Genomic DNA, 7,255 nt, shown 5'->3' with positions numbered 1-7,255 from the left:
AAGTTATTATTTATTTCCTTATATCATGATAAATATTTATTATTCATGCTAGAATTGTATTAACCGGAAACATGATACATGTGTGAATACATAGACAAACAGAGTGTCACTAGTATGCCTCTACTTGACTAGCTCGTTGACCAAAGATGGTTATGTTTCCTAGCCATAGACAAAGAGTTGTCATTTGATTAACGGGATCACATCATTAGGAGAATGATGTGATTGACTTGACCCATTCCGTTAGCTTAGCACTTGATTGTTTAGTTTGTTGCTATTGCTTTCTTCATGACTTATACATGTTCCTATGACTATGATATTATGCAACTCCCATTTATCGGAGGAACACTTTGTGTGCTACCAAACGTCACAACGTAACTGGATGATTATAAAGGTGCTCTACAGGTGTCTCTGAAGGTACTTGTTGGGTTGGCATATTTCGAGATTAGGATTTGTCACTCCGATTGTCGGAGAGGTATCTCTAGGCCCACTCGGTAATACACATCACTTAAGCCTTGCAAGCATTGCAACTAATGAGTTAGTTGCTGGATGATGTATTACAGAATGAGTAAAGCGACTTGCCGGTAACGAGATTGAACTAGGTATTGAGATACCGACGATCGAATCTCGGGCAAGTAACATACCGATGACAAAGGGAACAACGTATGTTGTTATGCGGTTTGACCGATAAAGATCTTCGTAGAATATGTAGGAGCCAATATGAGCATCCAGGTTCCGCTATTGGTTATTGACCGGAGACATGTCTCGGTCATGTCTACATAGTTCTCAAACCCATAGGGTCCGCACGCTTAAAGTTCGATGACGGTTATATTATGAGTTTATGTATTTTGATGTACCGAAGGTAGTTCGGAGTCCCGGATGAGATTGGGGACATGACAAGGAGTCTTGAAATGGTCTATACGTAAAGATCGATATATTGGACGACTATATTCAGACATCGGAAAGGTTCCGAGTGGTTCGGGTATTTTTCGGAGTACCAGGGAGTTACGGGAATACGGGGGTAGAAGTATATGGGCCTTATTGGGCTTTAGGGGAGAGAGAGAGGCAGGCCGCCCCCCCCCCCCAATGACTAGTTCGAATTGGACTAGGGGGAGGGGCGGCGCCCCCTCCTTCCTTCTCTTCCCTGTTCCCCTTCCTTGTCTCCTACTCCTACTACTTGGAAGGGGAGGAATCCTACTCCCGATGGGAGTAGGACTCCTCCAGGGCGCGCCATAGGGGCCGTCCCTCTTCCCCTCCTCCGCTCCTTTATATACGTGGCCAGGGGCACCCCATAGACACAACAATTGATCTCTTGGATCTTTTAGCCGTGTGCGGTGCCCCTATCCACCATAGTGCACCTCGGTAATATCGTAGCGGTGCTTAGGCGAAGCCCTGTGATGGTAGAACATCAACATAGTCACCAGGCTGTCGTGCTGACAGAACTCTCCCTCAAAGCTCGGTTGGATCGGAGTTCGAGGGACGTCATCGAGCTGAACGTGTGCTGAACTCGGAGGTGCCATGCGTTCGGTACTTGGATCGGTCAGATCGTGAAGACGTACGACTACATCAACCGCGTTGCGCTAACATTTCCTCTTACGGTCTACGAGGGTACATGGACGATACTCTTCCCTCTCGTTGCTATGCATCACCATAATCTTGCGTGTGCGTAGGATTTTTTTTTGAAATTACTACGTTCCCCAACAGTGGTATCTGAGCCAGGTTTTATGCATTGATGTTATATGCACGAGTAGAACACAAGTGAGTTGTGGGCGATACAAGTCATACTACTTACCAGCATGTCATACTTTGGTTCGGCGGTATTGTTGGATGAAGCGGTCCGGACCGACATTACGCGTACGCTTACGCGAGACTGGTTCTACCGACGTGCTTTGCACACAGGTGGCTGGCGGGTGTCAGTTTCTCCAACTTTAGTTGAACCGAGTGTGGCTACACCCGGTCCTTGAGAAGGTTAAAACAACACTAACTTGACGAACTATTGTTGTGGTTTTGATGCGTAGGTAAGAACGGTTCTTGCTCTGCCCGTAGCAGCCACGTAAAACTTGCTACAACAAAGTAGAGGACGTCTAACTTGTTTTTGCAGGGCATGTTGTGATGTGATATGGTCAAGACATGATGCTATATTTTATTGTATGAGATGCTCATGTTTTGTAACTGAGTTATCGGCAACTGGTAGGAGCCATATGGTTGTCGCTTTATTGTATGCAATGCAATCGCCGTGTAATTGCTTTACTTTATCACTAAGAGGTAGCGATAGTCGTAGAAGCAATAGTTGGCGAGACGACAACGATGCTACGTTGGAGATCAAGGTGTCGCGCCGGTGATGATGGTGATCATGACGGTGCTTCAGAGATGGAGATCACAAGCACAAGATGATGATGGCCATATCATATCACTTATATTGATTGCATGTGATGTTTATCTTTTATGCATCTTATTTTGCTTTGATTGATGGTAGCATTATAAGATGATCTCTCACTAAATTTCAAGATAAAAGTGTTCTCCCTGAGTATGCACCGTTGCCAAAGTTCATCATGCCCAGACACCACGTGATGATCGGGTGTGATAATCTCTATATCCATCTACAACGGGTGCAAGCCAGTTTTGCACACACAGAATACTCAGGTTAAAATTGACAAGCCTAGCATATGCAGATATGGCCTCAGAACACTGAGACCGAAAGGTCGAGCGTGAATTATATAGTAGATATGATCAGCATAGTGATGTTCACCATTGAAAACTACTCCATTTCACGTGATGATCGGTTATGGTTTAGTTGATTTGGATCACGTGATAACTTAGATGATTAGAGAGATGTCTATCTAAGTGGGAGTTCTTAAGTAATATGATTAATTGAACTTTAATTTGTCCTGAACTTAGTCCTGGTAGTATTAGCATATCTATGTTGTAGATTAATAGCTCACGTTTAGCTCCTTTGTTTTATTTTTGATATGTTCCTAGAGAAAACTAAGTTGAAAAATGTTAGTAGCAATGATGCAGATTGGATCTGTGATCTGAGGATTATCCTCATTTTTGCACAGAAGAATTATGTCCTTGATGCACCGCTAGGTGACAGACCTATTGCAGGATCAGATGCAGACGTCACGAACGTTTGGCTAGCTCAATATGATGACTACCTGATAGTTTAGTGCACCATGCTTAACAGCTTAGAATCAGGACTTCAAAGACGTTTTGAATGTCATGGATCATATGAGATGTCCCAGGAGTTGAAGTTAATATTTCAAGCAAATACCCGAGTTGAGAGATATGAAGTCTCCAACAAGTTCTATAGCTAAAAGATGGAGGAGAATAGCTCAAGCAGTGAGCATGTGTTCAGATTGTCTGGGTACTACAATCGCTTAAATCAAGTGGGAGTTAATCTTCCAGATAAAATAGTGATTGACAGAATTCTCTAGTCACCATCACCAAGTTAGTAGAACTTCGTGATGAACTATAGTATGCAAGGGATGACGAAAACGATTCCCGAGCTTTTCATGATGATGAAATCAATGAAGGTAGAAATCAAGAAAGAGCATCAAGTGTTGATGATTAACAAGACCACTAGTTTCAAGAAAAGGGCAAAGGGAAAGAAAGGGAACTTCAAGAAGAATGGCAAGCAAGTTGCTGCTCAAGTGAAGAAGCCCAAGTCTGGACCTAAGCCTCAGACTAAGTGCTTCTACTGCAAAGGGACTGGTCACTAGAAGCGGAACTACCCCAAGTATTTGGCGGATAATAAGGATGGCAAAGTGAACAATGCTATATTTGATATACATGCTATTGATGTGTACTTTACTAGTGTTTATAGCAACCCCTCGGTATTTGATACTGGTTCAGTTGCTAAGAGTAGTAACTCGAAACAGGAGTTGCGGAATGAACATAGACTAGTTAAGGGTGAAGTGACGATGTGTGATGGAAGTGGTTCCAAGATTGATATGATCATCATCGCACACTCCCTATGCTTTCGGGATTAGTGTTAAACCTAAATAAATGTTATTTGGTGTTTGCGTTGAGCATGAATATGATTTGATCATGTTTATTGCAAAACAGTTATTCATTTAAGTTAGAGAATAACGACGCGTTTGGTTCGGAGCGAACATCACGGCTTCCGATTCCAGCGCTTTCTGAAACGGTATCCTGCGTTTGGTACGCACACTCAGTATTAGCTAGCAGCGTCTTTCGATACATGGCTTCGCGAAACCAAAAACGGCCGGATCGAAGCTGATTAGGAAACCGGAGGTTGGACGCTCCACCAAACAAAACTTGTATTCGGTGAGAAAACATTGGAAACCGGTGCTTCTCGTTACCGGAACGAATACGTTACTGGAGAGCGAACCAAACGCGTCGTAATTGTTGTTCTGTTTACATGAATAAAACCTTCTATGGTCATACACCCAATGAAAATGGTTCGTTGGATCTCGATCGTAGTGATACACATATTCATAATATTGAAGCCAAATGATGCAAAGTTAATAATGATAGTGCAACTTATTTGTGGCACTGCCGTTTAGGTCATATTGGTGTAAAGCGCATGAAGAAACTCCATGCTGATGGCTTTTGGAATCATTTGATTATGAATCATTTTGATGCTTGCGAACCATCCCTCACGGGCAAGATGACTAAGACTCCGTTCTCCGGAACAATGGAGCGAGCAACTGACTTATTAGAAATAACACATAATGATGTATGCAGTCCGATGAGTGTTGAGGCTCACGCTGGGTATCGTTATTTTTTGACCTTCACAGATGATTTGAGCAGATATGGGTATATCTACTTGATGAAACATAAGTCTGAAACATTTGAAAAGTTCAAAGAACTTCAGAGTGAAGTGGAAAATCATCGTGATAAGAAAATAAAGTTTCTACGATCTGATCGCAGAGACAAATATTTGAGTTACGAGTTTGGTCTTCAATTAAAACAGTGTGGAATAGTTTCACAAAATCGTGCCACCTAGAACACCACAACATAATGGTGTGTCCAAACGTCATAACCGTACTATTATTGGATATAGTGCAATCTATGATGTTTCTTACCAATTAACCACTATAGTTTTGGGGTTATGCATTAGAGACAGCTGCATTCACGTTAAAAAGGGCACCATCTAAATCCGTTGAGACGACACCGTATGAACTGTGGTTTGGCAAGAACCAAAGTTGTCGTTTCTTAAAGTTTGGGGTTGCGACGCTTATAAGAAAAAGTTTCATCCTGATAAGTTCAAACCCAAATCGAAGAAATGTGTCTTCATAGGATACCCAAAGGAGATAGTTGGGTACACCTTCTATCACAGATCCGAAGGTAAGACATTCGTTGCTGAGAATGGATCCTTTCTAGAGAAGGAGTTTCTCTCGAAAGAAGTGAGTGGGAGGAAAGTAGAACTTGATGAGGTAACTGTACATGCTCCCTTATTGGAAAGTAGATCATCACAGAAATCTGTTTCTGTGACTCCTACACCAATTAGTGAGGAAGCTAATGATGATGATCATGTAACTTCAGATCAAGTTACTACCGAACCTCGTAGGTCAACCAGAGTGAGATACGCACTAGAGTGGTACGGTAATCCTGTTCTGGAGGTCATGTTAATTGACCATGACGAACCTACGAACTATGAGGAAGTGGTGATGAGCCCAGATTCCGCGAAATGGCTTGAGGCCATGAAATCTGAGATTGGATCCATGTATGAGAACAAAGTATGGACTTTGATTGAGTTGCCCGATGATCGGTGAGTCATTAAGAATATATGGATCTTCAAGAGGAAGACGTACGCTGATAGTAGTGTTACTATCTACAAAGCTCGAATTGTCGCAAAGTGTTTTTGACAAGTTCAAGGTGTTGACTACGATGAGATTTTCTCACTCGTATCGATGCTTAAAAGTCTGTCCGAATCATGTTAGCAGTTGCCGCATTTTATGAAATCTGGCAAATGGATGTCAAAACTGCATTCCTTCATGGATTTCTTAAAAAAGAAGAATTGTATATGATGCAACCAGAAGGTTTTGTCGACCCTAAAGGTACTAACAAAGTGAGCAAGCTCCAGCGATCCATCTATGGACTGGTGCAAGCATCTCGGAGTTGGAATATATGCTTTGATAAAGTGATCAAAGTATATGGTTTTATACAGACTTGCGGTGAAGCCTGTATTTATAAGAAAGTGAGTGGGAGCACTACAACATTTTTGATAAGTATATGTGAATGACATATTGTTGATCGGAAAGAATGTAGAATTTTCTGGAAAGCATAAAGGAGTTTTTGAAAGGAGTTTTTCAAAGAAAGACCTCGATGAAGTTGCTTACACATTGAGAATCAAGATCTATAGAGATAGATCAAGACGCTTGATAAGTTATTTCAATGAGTACATATCTTGACAAGATTTTGAAGTAGTTCAAAATGGAACGGTCAAAGAAGGAGTTCTTGCCTGTGTTGCAAGATGTGGAGTTGAGTAAAGACTCAAAACCCGACCACAACAGAAAATAGAAAGAGAATGATAAGTCATTCCCTATGCCTCAGTCATAGGTTCTATAAAGTATGCTATGCTGTTTACCCGTCCTATTCTATACCTTAGCATCTTTCTGGCAAGGGAGTACAATAGTGATCTAGGAGTAGATCACTGGACAACGGTCAAAATTATCCTTAGAGGACTAAGGAAATATTTCTCGGTTATGGAGGTGATAAAAGAGTTCGTCGTAAAGAGTTACGTCGATGCAAGCTTTTTACATTGATCTAGATGACTCTAAGTCTCAATCTGGATACATATTGAAAGTGGGAGCAATTAGCTAGAGTAGCTCCGTGCAGAGCATTGTAGACATAGAAATTTGCGAAATACATATGGATCTGAATATTGCAGACCCGTAGACTAAACTTCTCTCACAAGCAAAACATGATCACTCTTTGGGTGTTAATCACATAGCGATGTGAACTAGATTATAGACTCTAATAAACCCTTTGGGTAAGTCACATGGACATGTGAACTAATCACATAAGGATGTGAACTAGATTATTGACTCTAGTGCAAGTGGGAGACTGAAGGAAGTATGCCCTAGAGGCAATAATAAAGTTATTATTTATTTCCTTATATCATGATAAATGTTTATTATTCATGCTAGAATTGTATTAACCGGAAACTCATGATACATGTGTGAATACATAGACAAACAGAGTGTCACTACTATGCCTTTACTTGACTAGCTTGTTGATCAAAGATGGTTATGTTTCCTAGCCATAGACAAACAGTTGTCATTTGATTAAT

Source organism: Triticum dicoccoides, chromosome 6A (assembly GCF_002162155.2).
Source record: "Triticum dicoccoides isolate Atlit2015 ecotype Zavitan chromosome 6A, WEW_v2.0, whole genome shotgun sequence".
Taxonomy (NCBI): Eukaryota; Viridiplantae; Streptophyta; class Magnoliopsida; order Poales; family Poaceae; genus Triticum; species Triticum dicoccoides.
The sequence above is the reverse complement of the archived record's forward strand: the minus strand, read 5'-3'. Positions refer to the sequence as shown.